Below are 20,423 nucleotides of genomic sequence, written 5' to 3'. Positions count from 1 at the left end.
TACTACAGGTGCAGCAGGTTTGGTTAGCACAGTCTTCATTTGGAAGCTGGAGGGTAGCTCAAGAATGAATCGCTCCAATTTGGATATAAACCATTGCATCATGCTTAAACACAGCATCACTTAAGCTTCATCCATATGTCCCTCCTGCACCAAAACCCCTCACACACAGAAGTGTTCAAGTCTATGCTTAAAACACACATAAACTTGGGAGAGCACATCTGCTGGCAGCAGCTGTACAAAAGCATCCCCTTCTTGCTTTCATCTCCTTCCTAATGGAAAGGAAAATGGAGCATAAAGATATTCTGCAGAAGGTTAAGTGCTCCCGTCCAAGCGCAGTGGGTTTGGAGGAGTCAATGAAGCGGAGCCGGGGGGTGGGAAGTGGGCAGGGGGGCCTGGAGGGGATGCAGTGGTTTCTGTTGTTTGGCTGCAGATGTGTTATTCCAATTAACTTGAAAGTGGGAATGCGAGGGGTGAGCAGGAGGGAAGGTGAGGAAGCGTTTTTATGGCAGGAGGTGAAGCTTAGGCTTTAGACAGTGATGGAGATGACCCTCCTCATCCCTCCAAGGCCATCTGTTTTTATGTGAGGCGAGGGGTGTAAAACCGGTACAAGAAACCCAAACAGAAGGGGCCTGAATGGCACATGAGGAAGAGCTTAGCAGGCAATGCTTGACCCCAGGGCCTGGGCTGCTACTTGCCACCAAGCGGCCCCCCATGAATATAGGCTTTGCTGGATGCTTCCCTAGGGTGTATGATAACCCACCTGAAGCGATGATGAGCTCTACACTGTGACTGTGGTTTATGTTAAGCTCTGTGGAAAAAACTTGTTGGGTTGATGGTTGGCATCAGGGTAGAGATGGAAGGAAGTCTACCTGCTGGACTGTAATACCAAATGTACCTATAACAGCACTGTGGTGAGAGCGGTGTGCTAAACAGAGTTCCAGGCTGGAAGTGAGGAACAAAGTAAAGGGAGGGGGGAAGTACATGGTAATATTGAGAATAAAAGTTAATTAAAAAATAAAATCAAGAGAAATGTGTCTCTAAGGCCACTTCTTTCGCAGAGACCACCTGTCAAACACTTCCCTGTCTATAAACCCAAGATTGGCTTCCAATCTACTCTGCAGTTCTTTAATTTTTAATGCCTCTCCCCTGGTCTCACAGGTGGCTATTATAGACAGAAGCTGTCGCCTGTATAGATACAGATGTGCACGATGCAGGCACTGAACGTGAGTGCTCAGGATTCAGGCACCGACACCAGTCGGGAGTTGGAGCTGCCAAAAGAGGTTGTTAAACTGCAGAGAGCAAGGCATCTTGGCATTAAGTATTTCTGTGTCTCTTTTCTTCATTCTCTTCTTATTTCTCTCTCTCTCTCTCTCTCTCTCTCTCTCTCTCTTTTTTCTTCTTTTTTTTTTCTTTCTTTGTATTATTATTATTTTTGAATTTCTGAAATGTCATCTCAATGCGTTTGAACTGACAGCAGCACTAGGTGCTGAGCTGGAGGCAGACAGCTCAAGGTGGGGCTTCTTCTTAGGATTTTGAAGCTTGAAGCACTGGGTTTAATCCAAGCCCCCTATGTGTTATGATACTTAGCTTTCCCATCACTGTGTTTCCAGGTGAAAAATAGGGGAGTTGTAATTCTTTACCTGATTCACAGGGGTGTTGTGAGGCTCAGTTAGTTAATTATAGTAAAGCTTCTGAATAATAATCATAATAACATTTAGCAAATGAAAAGCAGGTATTATTATTGTTAAAGTAATGACAAGGCACCCTGCTGAAAGAAGCAAATACAACACTGATTATTAAAATCATTTTTATTTAGTGGTGCAAATGTAGTGGCTGATTTATAAACCTAGAGATGCAATCTTGTCCCCAAGCCATAACAATAAGTAATTCAAAGTGCTTTGTTCGGTTTCCCAGGACATAGGAACAAACAGGTATATTCAGTCAGAAGGGCCTTCTAAAAAAAAATAAAAATGAAGAAAGCAGTGGAAAAGAGAATAAAATCAGCATCTGGTTGAGATGAGGAAAATGTGAGAGTTTTATCTGAGCACAAGTTGGTTACTCTGCCCAAATCCCTCTCATTCCAGCATATCACAGAATCACAGAATCACAGAATTTTCTAGGTTGGAAGAGACCTCAAGATCATCGAGTCCAACCTCTGACCTAAAACTAACAGTCCCCACTAAACCATATCCCTAAGCTCTACATCTAAACGTCTTTTGAAGACTTCCAGGGATGGTGACTCCACCACCTCCCTGGGCAGCCTGTTCCAGTGCCTCACAACCCTTTCAGTAAAGAAATTCTTCCTAACATCTAACCTAAAACTCCCCTGGCGTAACTTTAGCCCATTCCCCCTCGTCCTGTCACCAGGCACATGGGAGAACAGGCCAACCCCCACCTCGCTACAGCCTCCTTTAATGTACTTATACAGAGCAATAAGGTCACCCCTGAGCCTCCTCTTCTCTAGGCTGAACAAGCCCAGCTCCTTCAGCCGCTCCTCGTAGGACTTAGGGATGAATTTGGGAAAAGTTGCATGGGGAGTGAAAGAAGCTGGGTCAGCTTTTCATGCCTTTGGTTGCAGCTGTCTCCCCAGAACTTTCCTGCCTTGCCAGGGTACAACAAGAATATACCCCAAACCCAGCAGGGTCTGAACACAGCAGTGCCATGAGGCATCCTCCTTGGGAAAAGAGTTGACACAAGGGGGAAAAAGAAGAGTTTGGGTCAAGCCTAGTGAAAGCTGGAAACTCATGATTTTGAAGTAAACATCTATCTTTTGAGTAATATTGTATTTTTTTTCTTCCCTTTTCTGCCCTTTAAATGCAGTTTCAGATTCGAGCAGCTGGAAGGGGCCAGTCAAAAAGTCACTGCTGTCAACTGCCCATGGAAAAATGCCTGCTCCCATCAGAGCATCCCTGCCACTGCTGGTCATGGCCAGCTGACACCAAAGACGTTGTCTCTGAAAAGAGTAAAAATATTGCATGGGGGCTCTGGGGAATCTCATCACTCTCCTGACATGCTATCTTTGAGTCCCGCATTAAAACAAGTGGTAGAGAGAGAAATCTGCGGAGTCACTATTTGTGTGGTATATTTTTTGATGATGGATGGATTTGGTTTCTAGAGCTATTAATCCAGTATTTTTTTTTTAGGAAAATAAAATTAATTTGGGGGGGATGTGGGGAATAAACTACATAAATAAAATGAGTATAATTGGATATTGCTCTGGTTACACTGATTCAAAGGCAGTAAATTGCACTTGATGTTTCCAGTGTCGGGCTCTGAGGTCTTTAATTCTGTTCCTCAAAGATGACTTATGCAGTGAGGGGTGAGTGTTTGCTTCAGCAATTTTGAGTACCTCAAGGGAATCCCAAAATTGCTTTAAAAGAAAAGGACTTGCTTGTTAATAAAACCTCTTTGCTTTTGAGCTGTGATATTTCACCTTAAAGCTGGCTTTTGATCCCAGGAAGTGTTATTATTCATATAAATCTGAGGCATGTGATTGTGGCATAAATATTTAGGCTGATGTTCAGGTATTGCTTGAAGAGTAATTGTTCTGTACTCCTGGTTCCACTGTGGCTGAGGTTGTATTGTTCTCTTGGCCCAGTGACTGCACATCTCTACTTCTTCTGAGGTCTTTTGTGACTGGTTTTGGAGAGCTGTGACTGTTTTCACATCCTGAGGGGAGAATACATGTATTTCAGCTTGCGAGCTAAGGCCCTTTGACAGAATAAGCTTTCAGATGCATTAGGCAACTTTTTTTTTCGCATCTTAGACACCAGCCAGTAAGTTTTGATTCATTTCTTCTCTGAAGGGCAACTTTTGAGACCTAGCAATTCATTGCTCTGACTGTAGTGTCCTTACCATGAGCTGCCAAGAATAGGAGACAGTTTAGGTGCATGTATTTCCTTTACCTCTCATAAGTTCTGTCTTGAAGCTGACAATCCTGCTGGATGGTCAGGTGGAACAGAAACTGAATCCACAGAGGTATCTCTTCTGGTCCAGTCTGGCAGGGATGCTTAAACTCTTCACTCTTGTTATTTCTTTGTTTAATTTATTATACTGTCATGTATAAACATCTTCAGGAAAATATTAATTAGAGTGTGTATTCCTTGACAACTAACTCTAAATGGATTAAACATGCTTTACTCGATGAAGCAAAGAGGTGTTGATTAAGAGAAATTGAATTGTATCCCTGAGATAATTTTCTATCTCTGTGTCTAGAGAATAAATGCAAGCCAATGCTTGTAGAAGAAACTGAGCTGCTACACTCCAAGTATCTCAAAACTAATATTCGGGACATACATATTAATTGATTTAATGTAAAAATGCTTGATGCAAACTTCCACTTGTACTGAGACTTTAAATTGAGGTCCTGACCATACTCTGTGGTCACTAGAGGATCCTCCAAGAATGGGAATGACCTGGCAATTTCCAGTTTGGATAATTATGTTCTGCCTCCTTAATATTTCCCATGCCCTTTCAATTAGTATGATAATCATCTCCACTTTGCGACCTAAACTCAAGTGCAAGTGATGGTACATACTGTTACATAGCTGCTGTGCTCCACCCTGGAAAGAGCTGCTTTCCAGCGGCGGTGCCAGAGCTGAGAGCTTTGGCATGCCTGGTCTGATGGGAGCAGGGACCTGGGGCTCCATCAGGGACTCACAGCTGCCCCTTGTCTGTGAGCTATTTTGGAAACACTTCTGGATGGAAAATCCAAGAGCTCACTTTAACCAAAGGAGGGACAAATAAATGAACTGCACAGAAAGGGGGGAGTCATTGTAAATTCAGTCAAACAGCAGGTGAGGAGACCTCTGCTGCAGCTCAAGGGTGAATTTTTAGTGCGAGTGGTGCAGTCCATCAAGCAACTGCAGAGGAATTAGGAGGTGCTGCAGCTCCCATCTCCCTGACAGCGTGATTTAAAGAACTGCTCTTCACTGGCCTGGCCTTGTGTCTTTCAGTCGCCTTGAAAGGGAGAGAGAACCACGTCTCTGCTCCCTCACTGGCATTTGTCTTAAAAATAATAAAAATGAGAAAGAAAGAAAAAAAAAAAAAAGAGAAAAAAGACAAAGAAGGGAGTGCACGAGAGAGTGTGGGAGAGAGTTTTCCATGCTGAGCACCCTGCTCAGCCACTGAGTAACAACAGGAGTGTTTTGCTGAGCATGGCATGCTTTGTTTAATCTCACTTTGATGGTAGAGCATTTCTTTTTGCTGCCACTACACCTTGTACCAGCTACACTTTGCACAGAGGCAGGACTGCCAGCTGCCTCTGGGACAGCAGAGTTTCCTTGCAAGAGAGATCTTGCTGTTTTATATGTTTTCTTGATATGCAGCCTAAATGAAATCTCTGAAGGGGGATCTGTCTCTTCCTAACAGCCGTCATTTTTGTATAAAATCGAAGGTATTCATATTATGTCTTCATCTTCTATATCTCAACTAGTAACAATATCACAACTACTCCCTCCTGACAACTATATTCATTTCTCATTAAAGATATTTCATGTTTTATTCAGGAATTTAAATGAAGCTATCAGAGCCTGTAATAGCAACAGTTTGGGATAATTGTATCTCATTGATGGCAGCCTCAAGAGTTCTAATTAATATATATTTAGCTCCCTGGCTGTCTTTAGACCAAGCGCCTCAGTGTGAAAGACAGGGAGAGGCGATAAGGGGAGAGGGGGAAGGGAACGGGTTCCAAAATAACAAACCCATGCTGAAATTTGGATGGGAAAATCTGTCTTGCAAGAAGAAACTGTCCTTTGGGATTATTTCCATCCAAAGTAACTTTTTGAGACATAGGGTCCTTCTCAAAAAAAAAAAAATATATATATATATATACACACACACACACATATATAGATTTACTGCTCATTTTTTTTTTATTGGGGTGGAATGACAAATTTGTGTTTCTTCTCTAGTGATATGCCTGATATCTGAGTTCAGCTTATCAGTGGTCTCTGCTTTTATTACCTCCTTCCCTGCCACCTCCTCTCTAGCACTTCTTCAGCCACAGAGTGCCCCATTCAAAACCTCTCAGCTTCACAGATATGATCGATACAATCTGCCATGCAAAAGCTCCTGTTACACTTTTTCATACCCAAAAAGGCTTACTTTGGTGTATGACTTAGCTCTTGCCATACAGCTCTTATTTTTCTTATTCCCTTTGGGCTTTCTTATTCTGCCCCCCACCCCTTTCCTTCAACACCACCTTTCCCTCTGCTGTATGAAATGAGAATATAGGAAAAGATTTGGGGGTTGGGGGGTGTATTCTGTCATTGGAATTCATAGCACTTGTATTCACTTACAAGCCTGAACTATTTTCTCAAATCACTTCAGTCTCTGACTTTCTCAGACTGTAGTTTATAAATCACTTTTGTGGTACACTATCTAGAGGGGATCAAGACCCCTGGAAGCTTGAGTCATATTGAATTGCATTGTGTAACGGAGAGTCATTAGGAGTTTACAGTCAGGGGAAAAAAGAAGTCTTATAAATAGGCTAATTCAACTGGCACTTATATGTTTTAAAGGCATTACTGAAGAAGGAGGATGGTAGTATTATTTGCTCCCAATTTTGCTCTCATCAGCAGCAGCTAAGGGTGGCTCTTGAATAGGACAGGAATAGAGATTTTATAGACCTCCAGCTTCAAAACCTTTTTTTTCCCCCCTCTCTCCTTTATTATTTAAGCAAGTACTAAGGACTGTTTAGAGGTGTATTTAACTGGCTTCAAAGCTGGAAGCTAATGCAGAGTGTATGGTCTCAAATTGCCTCAGTTTCTCCTGAATGAGAGTTGCTTTTCCTTTCAGCTGATTTTTTAAAGGTGTCTGTTTGATGGAAGCATCATATGTAGAGCAGAACAGGGGTTCTCTGACAGTGAAAGGATTTTTGTTAGGAAGTTTTTTTCTTTTCTTTTCCTTTTTTTTTAATCAGTGTGTGACAGTGAAGCTATTCCAGTAAAGGTCTTTTTTTCTCTTTTTTTTTTTTTTTTTTTTTTTTTTTTTTTTTTTTTAACAAAGAAAAGGAAAGGAAATGATGCTGTAATGAGAGTTTATTTATTTATTTATCCCACTGGGGTGTGTTTCACTTGCAGAATCATCAGCACAAAAGTGGCAATCTCTGGGCGTTGTCTCACTGCTGTCTGGGTGTTCTTGGCTGCATTTGGAGGGGATCAAATACCTGGATATCCTCACTGCATGCTCACGTGCTTACAGGTGTGGTAGAGGCAGAACAATGACCAGAAGCAGGTGCCTGGCCGTCAGGAACTCTAATTTGTTGCCAAAAAGCTTGCTTATAGCCAAAATAATAATAATTATTATTTTAAAAGGCAATTTTCAGTATTGTTTGCAGATCTCAATCCCATGTCATCCACTTCCATGCCATCCGTTGGGGCATTTGGCTTGGTCTGGACAGGATTTTCTCAGAACAAAAAGAATGCAAAGCAAGCAGTGTGTCAAAATGTCGGAAGTTTGGAGGATGGAGAGCTCGTGTGGCCAGCAGCAAGCGGTTGGGCTCTGCGGTGGCTTTATGCGAAGCACCTCCTCAGGACCTGGCTGATGGGTTGCATTGCAGCTCTGCCCCTGCTCTTCTCTAACCTGGGCTGGAAGCCAGCCCAGGCCTGAGAGATGGAGGGTCAGTCCGGTTTGATGGTGTAAGGTCAGAAATGGAATGAGGCTGGGATATCTCAATTGAGATTCGAGCATATAAAAGCATAAATCAAAAAAGCAAAATCCTTGAAGGGACACCTTGCAGCTGTCTCGGGAAATGAAAGGCTTTGAAATGAGAAGGCTGGAGAACAGGAGGATCCTGCAGCCAGTGCAATAATGATGCTCTTCAGCCTTGTCTCAGAGAATAGCAAAGTCCTTTCTGTTGTCTGGAAAAGTGCAGGGTGTATTCTCAGACCTGGGGAGAGATGCTCTGCCTTCACACAGTAGCTAGGGACATTATGTGTGCATGTAAATACAAATCACATCACTTACACAGCTGCTTTCTGACTAAATGCATCTAAAAGGTTATTCTAAAAAGTCTTTGGCAGCTGTAGAGCCCCTTCTTGTGTGTCCTTGAAAAGTCTCAATAGGCCCAAAGTTCACCAGCAAAGCCAGGGAAGGAGAGAAGAATGGGCTTTTTCATCTGCACTACCCTGAATGCTGCTGTCTCATTTTGCTGCAGGATAGTCATAATTTTATGCTTATTTAAACAGACACATATCTAGTTTATGGGCATATTTCAGCAGAAAAAAAAAATCTTGTAGCTCAGAGTGCATTTCTCATGGGCAAACACCTGATCCCCTTTAATGAGAGATAAAAGGGAAACTATTCCCTTGCCAGGGGAATTGCAGGGCTTTGCTGACAGAAGCACACTGGTAGCTGTTCTTATGCCTGGTATGTGGTGCTGCAGAGACTCAGCTCACAGATTTGGGGAGCGTTGGTGGCTGGTGGCAATGCCATGCGAATCCACAGCAGCAGAACCTGTGGGTATCAGTGAGCACCACACAAGTAGGCTGCAAAAGAGGTTTAGGAATTCAGGATGTGCACATCTGCCAATCACACATGGGTCAAGGGTGGATCTAATTGATGGTTCAAGTTGCATCAGTCAAGGGGTCCTTACTCTTTTAAGGATTTTAGTTTTTTTTTTTTTTTTCTTTTTTTTTTTTCTTCAGTAGTTCCCAGTGGTTTGATATTTTTATTGCTATTAGTACTTTTCCTGAGGAAAGCAAGTTGAGTGCTCAGCTCCCATGTGCTAGTCGATTTCCCCACTCCCAAGGATATTTATAAATTTACATTTGTGGGTTGTCTGTGAAATAGTTCATGCTGGTGCACTTCTATTCTCTGTGGTGTCTCTTATCTAGTTAGTTGTATGCATTGGATTACCTTGTTTTGCCTGCAGAGATGGTCAGAGCAGTTTAAAAACTGTTGGCTCAGGTGTATGAAATGACAAAAGCTATGCAGGCTACAACACCAGCCCCAAAAATGCAGGACTAGCCGTCAGATATTTCCTCTTGCACCTTTAAAGCTGCTGCTTTGTCTTTAAAATTGTCTTTGACCAGGAGCACAATGAGAAATGGTAAAGGTAGGTGCCTGCCTGACTGGTCATCCGGGCTCCTTGGGGACCCAAAACAAAAGATGTAGGCTACCTCCATAAGTGCCTTCTCCTGTGAATTAGAGAAAAGTGCCATGAAGGTTTCTATAAGAGAAAGGAATATGCATTGGTGCTTGTTATCACTGAAATGAGGAAGATCATAAGCTCTCTTCTCTAGCTTGGATTCATGAATCTGATCTCCTCTTTGGTCTCTTCTGGATGGAACTGTGGTTTTATTCGCTGTTTTTCAGGACATTCAAGAACTGATCTCTGAGCGTCATTCAGGAGCACAGATTTCAAGAAAAGCCACCATTGGTGAGTTTATTGGTTCTGACTTGTCAAAGACCAGCAAGTCCTTTCATTCATTTTTAAGCAGAAACATTGTGGATTTTGACAGAGTAACTTTGCAGTCAAACTTGTATCTTCACTGAACCAGAAGGTTTCTCTTATTCACACAGATATGGACACACCAGGAACACTGTAAGAAACTACATTTAGAAAGTTCCATTGAGCAAACCCAATGTGCACTTAGTTCAGATAAGCCCTGGAGATTCAACCAGTGAGACCTCAAAGTCCAGTGTAATTTGCAGGCTGATGTATCCCAATCAAACTTCTCTGCTCACTTTCTACAAATCAAATGTGAGGGGGGGGGGGGAAAAAAAGAGGCAAAATGATCAGCTGGAGGTGGCTCCAGAATAAGTGTGCAGTCTGTTCTGTGGTGTCCAGGTCTTGTTTGACTCCTGCTCATACACCACTCAGGAAGTCAATATATGTTTTAGTTTGATATTTAACCTGCATAGAGGCATCTATGTGTTTAAAAATAAGGTGAATATTGTTCATGTGTAATTCAAGAGTGAGGTTGGGATTTTTTGAGAAGAGGAAGACTTTTTAAAGACCATTGCACCCTTCTTTTAAGTTTCATTTCTTTTTGTGGCATGTTACTTCATACCACGTATCCAAGGAGTCCAAACCTTGTGGAGCTTCTTGGAGGATGATCAGGATTGTGTCACAATTCAGAGATAGACTGTATTTGGGTATCTTCTTGTCTGTAAAAAGCAAATGAATGCTACAAGAACATAGTCTGTAGAACATATTTTGGGTTTCATCCACGTCAGCTAGCTTGCCACCACTATTAAAATAATTATTCTTAAAAAAAAAAAAAAAAGTTATTTTAAAAATTACTTAAAATAAATAAGTGGAAAGACTTAGTTCAAAAGTCTCATATTAAATGGGAACTTGGCCTGGGACAGGATGGAGCAAGCAGATGTCCCCTCTGCTGATTCCAAGCTTCCTTGCCTTGCTACCATTTTTTTAGGATTTGATCTATACCATCACAACTTTCCAAAATTCTCTGTTCTAAACCCATTAAAGCTTTTTAGGTTCTGGAGCCTGTCAGCTCTTCCCTTTCCAAAAAGGAGCAGAAAACTACACACACTCAGAGAAACTGATGATATTGGAAATCTGCTGAAAGCAGGATGAACAAGTGAGCAAGGAGCAGAGAGGATTAAGGAAAAGCACTACCTCAAATCCATCCTTTTGTTTTATGGCCAGTGTAGCCTCTGTTTGACGTATCAACAACAATAACAACAAAAAGAATTGAAATTAAGTGAAAGGTTTGGCGATTAGAAGAGAATTGTCTGTAGCATTTCAACAAAGCCGCTGATAGCTTGTGCCAGCCTTGGCTCCTCTCCCCAGCTTCTCCCCCTCCTCCCCCGTTACACGATACTACTTGGGAACATGTTATCAGGGTCTGAGAATCAGGCCAGTGGCTGCTGATGTTAAAAGGACATGACATGTGCACAAGGCCGGGCATAGGGGCTGGCTGCACATATTAAAGGCAAACACATCACAATCCGATTAGTAGAAATGGAGTGTGTGTGCCGGCTCTGGGATTTTTTTTTTTTTTTAAAGTAATACTTCTGTGCTTTTTTGTATTGATTTATTTATTTTTGAAAAGAGTAATTCCCTTCTTGCTTTTTTTCCCCTCCTCTCTTCCCTGCTACTCCCCATGTTCAATGCATTCATCCCTGCCTTTTCACCTCACCAAAGCTCCTGAGGAACAGGAGTGCAAAGCCAAGTGGAGTAGGGAGGAGAAGGGAAAAAGGAAAAAGAAAATACATAAATAACACAAATGCAAAGAGATCTTTAATTTCTTTTTGAACTGTCTTGCGCAACAGTCAGTTTCTGCAAATCTAACATGCACTTCTGAAACTTCAGTTTGGGAAGACTGGGAGGGATAAAAAAAATAAAAAAATAAAGTTTTAATTATTTTATTTGAATGCATCTCCTGTGGACTTGTACCATTATTTTAGTAGGAACTTTGGTAAGAGGGCTCATAAAGAAAGGACAATATTCTGATTTTTTTGGGGGGGAGAAAAAAAGATCTGAAGGTAACATATCTTCAGCACATTTTGCTGAATGTAGAACATATCCTGTTATCAATATCTAAAATGCTTTCAGGTTCTGATAAAATGGGCAGTATATTGCTATTGGTCTGCAATCTTGTTTATTTTGCTCCTCGACTAACTAAATAATTCAACATGTGTAAATTTAAGTTTGCATATAGTACCACTAAGGGAATTTCTTGTATGTCTAAAGTTAGACTCAGTGTAAGTTGGTTGAAGCCAAAAGTTTCACCTCAAGTCATTACACTTGAAGTCATCTTTGCTCAGCAAATTACCTAAAAGCCTGCTAGCCTGCTCTGTTGTGAGTATGTACATAAATTCCAATGCTCAGGATTCATCTTGCTAATGTGTGGTCATGAGGTTAGTCTAAGGCAAAGGTCAATTAGCAGAGAAATAGGACAGGCTTTTTTTTTTTTTTTTTTGCACACAGGATGGTAAATATGTAGAATTTTGCTAGAGGAAAACAAAAATTCATCGGGAAAAGGAGAAGTTCAAATGAGGTAGGTGGACCTACATGGGCATTCTCGCTTCCTTCCTTCCCACAGCTTCCTCTGTTCCTATAATCTCAGCACAGATGTTTCCTTTTTAATCCCTGGCTCCAGCTGGCAGTACATCTCTGCTCTACCGTACTTAGTCGCAATTACTGTAGACATTAACTCTGCACATGCTTCGGAAATTGACTTCTTTTTCTTCCTTGGAAATGTTGCTCATCATCAGGTTTTTAACAGCCAGAAATAAAGGCCATTTGTGTACTGATGAATCCTATTCCCTTCAAGATTTGTAAGAGAGATAAAAGGCACAAGAAACAGGCTTAAAACAATTGCTGGCATCATGGAAAACTTGGATATATAGTTTGTAATACCTTCTTTTACAAGTATGGATAGTCTTCATGTGATAGAGTAGTAATGGAAAAAATGTCAGGCATGTACCATGTTCACCCTCCTGATGTTACTTTTTCAAACTAACCACAAGTGCTTTATCTATTTCTTTTGATCAGCAAAGCACAGGCTGAGTATACTAAGCTGATTTTGCAGTATGTTTTATTGTAGATAAAGTTGCATTTTTTAATGGAGCAGGGATTGATCAAAATTTCTGGAATCAACGTAAAATTCACATGCAGCATCTTTCCCTTGTACCCAGCTGTGAGATTGTGTCACCTCCTGTTCACCCATTTGTGGACTGATGCTGCCCAAATGCCATCTGAACCTGGTGTGGCCCAGGCCAGGTTCTTACCAAGAACAATGACACTGAAAATTAAAGCACTGTGCCCTGTGCTTGGTGGCAACACGGGATCCTTCAGAATATGCTCAGCTCAGCTGGTAATTTCAGGGGTCACAGTTTACCCTGATCATCCTGGTAGTGTTTTTTTTCCATATCCATGTCTAGCAACTTCCCATTGGGTGGGTAAGTGATCTGAGACAGCTGCACTACTGTACCAGACAGAACTGATGGGCAAAGGAAGGGTAAAGGATCTGGAGGGTCCACACATCAGGTATGGTAGATTATTTGCTTTGATGCAAACTCTTAAATCGTCTAAACAGACTACATGAAATATCTTTAAAATGATTAGGAAATACTTTAGATGAGCTGGACTCTTGTCTTTTTCTGAATGATTCCAGTGGACTCAGGTTTTCTGTTTTTGCTCTCTCAAGAGCAAAGTGGACCTGTGCAATACAATCTCCTAATGAAGTTACTGTGTGTTCTTCACCCTGTTTTCCTCATTCTCCTTAGCGCTTGCTGAAAGCACTGAATACATTCCCGTTGTTTTCCACCACATTCCTGTGAAAGAGGCAAATGGATAGCACGGCCAGTATTTCAAGTGACTGCTAATATGATGTGTACAACTTCAGACATTTATGTGAGCACCCAGAGTAAGAGGATGAAGTTGGCAGCAGCGTGAGGTCATCTTGCCTATAAACCACCTAACCACTGCCCTGCAGGTAAGAAACTGGAAACCTGTGCTTATCTCTATCAGTTAGTGTTCTTAAGTGAGCAGTCCATTGCAGATTAGATAGATGTGCTGTTACATGCACAAAAACCTTTCAGAGTCCCTGGAGAGTTTTCAGTGTAGATCCGTACTACCTCAGTCAACAAGAAAAGTGGGATTTGTTTCACAATGACAGTTCTAGGACTTAAATGAGAAAGTTCTGCCAAATGATGATAATTCTGTGTGGTCCTATGGAAAACTTGCAGGGATGTGCATACTATTTTCCCAGAAATGACCTGTAAAATCTAGATTATTATATTAATGCAGAGGTTTATTTACCCTGCATTGCCTAATAGTGCATGCAGCCTTCAACATCATTACACTCTGTTGAAAGGGCACTATGATTGAGTATTTTGGTTTCCTACTGCTATTGTATTCACTCACTGATGGGAAACAAGAAATGAGAGTAAGAAGTTGAAAGCAAAACTGAAAGTGCTTTAGGACAATTCAACTTTGGATTTGTCTTCATTAAATACAGGAAAAGTTCAAAACGAGACCTCTTTGAAAGTTGCTTAATAAAGGCTGTTGCAAAAGCTTTCCATAATTTTTGTTGAGCTTTGGCTCTTCTTGGGATCCTGTAGTCAAGATGAAGTGTGTTTACAGGCGTTACTGAGATCAGCTATTGATAAATTAAAGAAAGCCATGAGCAAAACTTTTCTGATGCAGATAAACTAACTGCAAAATCTGCCATGTCAGTAAAGCAGGAAGAAAAGAGAGAGTTAATCAGTTTTTTAGCTGTGGTACTTTTTCTTTGCTCTAATTTCATGTGCTATGGTTAAGAATGACCTAAACAGTTTTATTTCTGTGGTAAAGAAATAGTGGGGACTTAGCATTGGATAGTGTTTTTTTGTTTGTTTGTTTGTTTGTTTGTTTTTTTCAGGAAAAATTAACAAATTCTTCAAGAAATACATCCCCCTTCACATGAAACAAAACAATGTCCTGAAGTAGAACCCATTAGGAAGAACTAAGAGCTACAGAGAGGCCAAATGTAATAAGGCTTCTGCAATATAGTGTTAAACATTTGAAACCAGTTCCAGGTGACTTACACAATAGCTGGGCTTGTGAGAATGATCTTCAGTTAAAAAATAAAATGGAGCAGTCACATTCCTTGAAGGGATGGAGGCACTTTGAAACAATCTCCCCCTCACCCTGCCAATTCTTCCACATTAAATCATAGCAGTGATTATTGAGGTTCTTTTTCTCTATTAAATAAATTTGGAAAGTTTGTCATTTTTAACTTTCATGAATTGATTTAATTTAGCTGGTAGTTGAAAATGTTTAAAAGGAAATAATCTGCATTTTCTTTAATAAATCCACCATATTTTATACAATATATTTGCTGCATATAAAGTCAGCAAGGAATAGGGACTCAGCTGCTGTGTAGAACCAGCTAGATTCTCCAATTTTTTGAAGTGAAATCCTGGATCTCACAAACCTATTGGGTCTCTTGCTGCCTGAGCATGTCATCTGGTGCCATGTAAAGTCTGGAGCAGAGATCAAGAGAACACTTGATGTGCCCTTTCTCTAATAGGAGTTGGCTACTGTGGCAGAGCTGAGCGAGAATTCAATTGCAATGGAAGTTAATGGGATTTATTTTTATTGCTGAGGTGCTGGGAAGTGGATGAACCCTTGAGTTTACTTTGGCTTCCAAGTTATGTCAGCTTGTCCTCAGTGGTCTCACTGCCTCTGCTGCTTTCCTTTGGCTTCTTTGCCTATAGAAGGACTGCATCTATATCAATAAGTAGAACACCTTATGAGCTACTCCACAGAGGGAAATAGTTGATACTGTTCACTAGTTTTCTGTGCTACATTTATTTGGAGAAGGATTTGTCTTTCACCATCTCTAGTCTGGGCTCACAAAATGATTTTCCATTACCAGTTTGGGTATGAGCTTAGCTGCTCAAGCTGGCTCAGAGAAGTGACCCTTCTTAAATCAGAAAGACTGCTGTAAGCAGCAGGGGAAATGGAGAATCAAGGGTTTATTTTCCCTTTTTTCTCATATTTATGAGAAGGCAAACAATTGTTTGTATAAATTCATAATTTCAAATAATTACCACATAATTTCAGTAGGTGGTTTTGGATGCTGTTTATCTGGTTTAATTTGGATTCAGAGGTCTTGTGGTTTGTTTTAGTTCCCTGACTAACTGGACTTGATGTTTAGATTCACATTTTTTGAACTGATACCCTTGTTATGAATTTAAGCTGGCTTCCTACAAACACTCCTAAATAATTGATACAAGCTGGCTATTTCCATGGGAAAATACATGTCTTAAAATATTTGCTAAATAAAATTTGTTTAAAGATTAAAATTTGAATCTAGATTTTCCCCTCAAAATATTTGCCTTTCTCCATTGTGTTTTTGACAAGATAGTATTTATTTTTTTCTATAGTTCTCTCCAGAAGGAACAAAATTTGGCTGATTGCAAATTTAAATGCTTTTTTTTTACTATTTTTTTTTTTTTTATTCAAGTGTCTATCTGACAAGTTCCCATTCACTATTTAAACACTGAGCTCTGTAGTTTTCAGTCCTCATACTCTCACAAAGCACATGTGATAACAAAGCTAGTAAACATTTGTCATGGAGATGGACTCAGCAATCCAAGGCTATCACTATTTGGAGTTCAGAACCAAGCAAAAGGAGAGCCAAGAAACACACTGCAATATATTTGTTTCAAAGGAGTGGGCAAAATGTACTGATGTCTCTTCCAGCCTTATAAAATTGTTAGAAGAAGAACACTTTAACTAAACCAAAACAGATGAAAAAAAAAAGAAAATGGTGACAAAAGAAAATGGTGACTATGATAAGGGTGGATAGCAACCAGGGAACTACTTCAGAACCATTTACACACAGACTTCCCACATGTACAAAGCAATCAACAAAGTAATCATACCCCCCTTACTGTGGAGAGGAAGGAAGGAAAAAAAAAAAATTAAAAAATAGGAGGGGAAAAATAAAATGGCATGGAAAGGCCTTTTAGGTCATCTAGTCCATCTCTTGCTGATCCAGGCATATTGCTGACAGTATTTTCACATCCATGAGTGCTTTGTCCAGGCTGCTTTAACTCCATCACTAGGGCTTCCATTTGCTCTCAGGAGAGATCATTCCATTTATTTGTTATGAGTTGGCTCTATGGATTTTTTTTTTCTAAGGTTTTATTTCTATTTTCATTGACAAACCAAGCAATGAAGATTGGGTTTCCAGGCCCAAACTTCACAGTGCTTTTTTTTTTTTTTTTTCCCTCCTCTCCCTGAGAATGGGGAAAAGCTTTCAAAGTAGAGAGTATCACTTCCCCTTGGTGCTCACCATCACGAAACCCTGACTACAGAAGCATCTCATTCATCCCCTGCAGTGTAATCCCTTGAGATCTCAGAAATACTCCGTAACCTGAAAATGCTTTTTGTTTTGAAGGATAAGAAATAATGGACTGTTTCCACAGTAGATAAAATGTAGGGTTTTGTCTTGAATTAGTGTCAGCTTTTACTAGGACACGGGGATTTGTATGTATTTCTGAGCTAGACATGTGTTATGAGCCTGCATGTGTTCTTTACCACGTTAGCTCTATTACTGAGCAGAGTTTGTCTGTCTAGGGGTCCGCTTCCCACTATCATACAGTTTTAAGCCTGATCCTGATTCGATTTACACCCTTGCCCTAAATCAGACAGTTGCTATCAGTGCAGTGATTGATGCCAGTGTGAAGCAAAGGTGGGTGAGCCTGACCTGCTGCACTTTCTGTTTGAGGGAGGAATCAAATTTTGCTTCCCTACTTTCACCTTTGGTTATAGGCGAGCTGTATCTAGCTTTGCAAAGGGAAACAGTTGGAGCAGGGCTATAGGGGGCAAAATGCAGTTACATTGTGTTCTGCCTGTGAATTTGCAGGCTGCTGTGCTAGGCATCCAGCTCTTTGTACTAACAGGAGTGCTAATATGATGTATTAAATGTCACACCAGCATCGCTGGGTATGCATATCTCTCCTGTTGTACTGCCTGTTTATGCTTATTCAGCTTTTTGAATAATTTAACACATTTCATACTCCAAATTACCCACAACAGTTTGACGGGGCTGCTGGCAGTTTACTTGAAACACTCAGTGTTAGGTCAAAGTAGGGCCCAAGCATCTGCTAAATAGAAGGACATTTCGTACTTAGCAAGGCATAATTAGATGTATCCCTGCACATTTTTCTTTGCAAGAATAGGTAAATCCATGCTCATCCCAATGGTACCAATAGTAATAAAGGGCTGTGCCTGGCACTGCTATGGACAGCCCTACAGCAGGGATAATATGGGCTGAAGAAGTAAAGAGGCTGGTAATTGGTGGGGACAGATAAAACTGAGCAAGATGACACAGCTGTATCAACGTGTCATTCATGCTGTCGCAGAGCAGAGCTACTGATAGCCTTGGTGAAGTTAGGATGGAACTGGGGACATGGGAACCTTTGCTAGCAATAGTGCAATATTCTTCATGTATTTACAGAGCCTTGTCTTAAAGTGGCTGTCAGTTGGCTGATCAAAGAACTTGGCAGCTAAAGGTGTAGGGGTCCTTAGAATATCAACTGCCTTGGGGAAAGAAATGAAATTATGTTGCTGTATTCCAGAGTAGATTTAAACATTTTCAGGCAACAAGTTTAACACAACCCAGGGAAGAAACAACCTGGCCCAGTGTCTACCTGACCCTCAAACTGGCCACATACAGTCACAGATGAACCTCTGCATCTGTATTAATGTTGTATTGGATCAGCTCTTTTCTCCCTGCTTGACCATATATAAGGGCATGGCTTGGTAAGGGCATGGAGCAAGCACACAGAGGTCTGCCCTCATCCATCCCTCTTGCTGTTGTAACCAGTCACCAGAGGTTCCCATCTCAGATGTGCACTTGCAGGTTCTCAGGGTTCACTTTTCTCTGTCATTGATTAATTCATTAATTAACTCAGGTTCTTGTTTGGGGTGAATATAGAAGAGAAGTGGGAATGGGGAGAAAGGGGGCATGATCCTTGGCCAGACAGCTCAGGATTCACGTGAGCAAAGCTCTTTGAAGTTGTTTGGATAAAATCATGAAGGAGACACTGAGCTGAGAGAGTGGGGACGTACGTGGTGCTTTGTGTGTGTGTTGTTTTGGAATGGGGATGCGTTTAGCCACTACGACCATCATCTCTGTTATTTTATTATAAGACACATGTAAAATGAGTGTTGCTTTCGCAGCAGTGCCTATTTACCTTGCAGAAGTGATAGTCTGTTTTGGACGACTTGCACCTGAGACACAGCCCAGCAATAAATCAATGGGTTCAGCATAGTGATGTTCAGACTAATTTTGGGGTGGAGCTAGCAGGAGGCTTGAAACTTCAGGCTGCTGCATGCAGGCGGCTCTGAGCCACTGGTGAGGCAGCAGGATGGGGCCATCCACCTCTCCATCACTGGCAAAGTGACAGCAGGGCGCTGATTGAGTGAACCTCCCAAGTCCAAAGCACCGCATGGCTCCAGAGGATATGCTGAAAATCTTTCTTGGGGATTTGCACATCCTTACAACAACTGAGGGGCTGTAATGAAATGTTTGCTTATCATCCATTTAACCTACTTCGAAGAGGTCTGAGCCTGCATTGTAACCTCAGGTCAAAACTATTTTGGATAGCTGAAACTCATGATAAACACATGCTTTTGAAGGTTAGGAAGCCATCAGTGGGAGACATCAGATTCACTTCTTTATTATTAAAAGGGGAGAAAATCCAGGAGTGTTCAGAGCAGCAAGTTTTGTATAAAACATGAAAAGCAAGCAGGGGGAGGGGGCAGAATGAAGGAGGAATCTTTTTTGATACCAAACAACATTGCTTCTGCAGCAAATCCTTTTCCTTGTAATTTAAGATTGCACTTGAAATAAGGAGCCAGCTGCACCCGGGGGGAGCAGAGGGCAGCCTGTCCTTTTGGGTGCTTGATTGGCTCTTTCGTGTATACCTGATAATTACTAGGGAGTTGGAATCCAGTTGTGCTGCTTCCACGTGCACTGAGCAGCACCATCGTCACGGCAGCCCTGTCTGGTCAGAGAGCTCCAAAAGCAGGAAGGATTGTCAGAGAGCACAGGTCTTTACTAACAGCAAGTTATGCCTTATCTAAACTTATAGTACCCAAACTTGCTAAAAGGCTGTGCCTACTGTGGGATTTTTAACTGAATTAAGCATGTTTGATTAAGGTGCCTGAATTAGGAAATACACCTTTATTTCTCAGCTTTGCACAGGAATCCTGCTGCTCTCTCTCTAAAATAGGAGGATGCCCAGAGCATAGGCTCAGTTGCAGTGTCATGAATGTGGCTTTTAACAGCATCCACTGAGAAGTGAGATGAGAAGAGACAGGGAATAGCTTCCCACATGCCAACTCTGAGCTACCGCTGACTGTTTGAGTATTGCACAGGGCAGCCAGAAAAACTTTAATTACTTTTTAATATTGCAGATCTCTATAGATGTGTGGCATGTGTGTCTGTATGCGTATATGTATATATGCAAAAGTCTCACCCCTGAAAATCACAGTCCTGCACCTATCTTTGAACTGTTTTCTGAATAAAGAGTGGAAATCTGTGCTGCAGTTTCCCCTCAGCATCAGCCATATCATACCCAACAGATCCAACACCGCACCCTTGCAGAATTTCTGTCTCTAATAATCCTGCTGTGCAAGGTTCTCTGCCATAGCAGCCAGCTACAGCTGCAATCAACAAAGTAAGCTCAAGGGATGCTAGTAGAGCATATAGGCTGCATTGCCTCTTCCTGGGGCCTTCGTGCTAAGTGGGCTCAGTTTCCAAGTTGGGAGATGCTGTATGCATTTTTTTTTCCCCTAGTGGTCAGAGATGGCAAACTCCCTCTGGGATCTATGCGTTCAGCTTTGTTCTTTCTCCCTCCCCTGCTGTCGCTGGTAATTAAAGCTGAGCGAAAAACCAAACATGCTATTTTTTGAATAGATATTTGAAATTTAAAGTGGAAAAAAA

The 20,423-nt window shown here is 41.3% G+C and overlaps 1 long non-coding RNA gene across 1 annotated transcript in view; it reads left to right on the top strand.

Moving 5' to 3' along the window:
• LOC137863000 (uncharacterized) overlaps positions 1-20,423 on the top strand; it is an 89,622-nt gene that overhangs the window by 12,387 nt on the left and 56,812 nt on the right. Inside the window, exons 5-6 of the long non-coding RNA XR_011100617.1 lie at positions 9,319-9,382; positions 13,204-13,412. This is a non-coding gene — a long non-coding RNA (uncharacterized lncRNA). The remainder of the gene's footprint in view (positions 1-9,318; positions 9,383-13,203; positions 13,413-20,423) is intronic.

Source organism: Anas acuta, chromosome 12 (genome assembly GCF_963932015.1).
Source record: "Anas acuta chromosome 12, bAnaAcu1.1, whole genome shotgun sequence".
NCBI lineage: Eukaryota > Metazoa > Chordata > Aves > Anseriformes > Anatidae > Anas > Anas acuta.
Note: the sequence above shows the minus strand (reverse complement) of the source record. Positions and strands in the feature narration are given on the sequence as shown.